This window comes from Myotis brandtii, unplaced genomic scaffold, assembly GCF_000412655.1.
Source record: "Myotis brandtii unplaced genomic scaffold, ASM41265v1 scaffold77, whole genome shotgun sequence".
Taxonomy (NCBI): Eukaryota; Metazoa; Chordata; class Mammalia; order Chiroptera; family Vespertilionidae; genus Myotis; species Myotis brandtii.
The window spans coordinates 1,594,498-1,594,922 of record NW_005371082.1 but is presented as its reverse complement, the minus strand read 5'-3'; the positions used below and the strand labels follow the sequence as shown (position 1 = coordinate 1,594,922).

Here is a 425-nt window from a genome sequence, read left to right as displayed (position 1 = left end):
TGTTTCAGGAAGACTTTGAGAAATTTACAGTATCTGCTTTTCTTCCAAGAAAGTTGTCACTTTTATGCCAGAGTGAGAATTATTTGTATGCTTTGTATGTCAGCATTGGGCCACTGTGACTGGGGGGCACTTAGCTTGACTTGAGAGTAATTATCTTGCTCACTGGCTGGGAGGGAGGGTGTGTGGCAGAGGAGATAAATACTCAGTTCTGGATTATTCATAGATTGCTGACTTTCTGGATTGCTTGTGCAAGCCTCTCCTTTTATTGATGTCCACCTTCTACCCTGGGAGAGAAATGAGATGAAAACTCCTCTTTCTTTTCATTGTAAAAAGCATTTGAATTCCTAAGGTGTCATAAGGCCACCCAGCCATCCACAGTCAAGGTACACATTTTCATGGAGTATGTTCCCACTCTTGAATAAATT

General features: G+C 41.4%; 1 protein-coding gene across 1 annotated transcript in view; it reads right to left on the bottom strand.

Annotated features, from left to right (window-relative positions):
• The window catches only part of RFC3 (replication factor C (activator 1) 3, 38kDa), a 38,314-nt gene that overhangs the window by 2,086 nt on the left and 35,803 nt on the right, over positions 1–425 (bottom strand). The gene's annotated exons all lie outside the window — the stretch shown is intronic.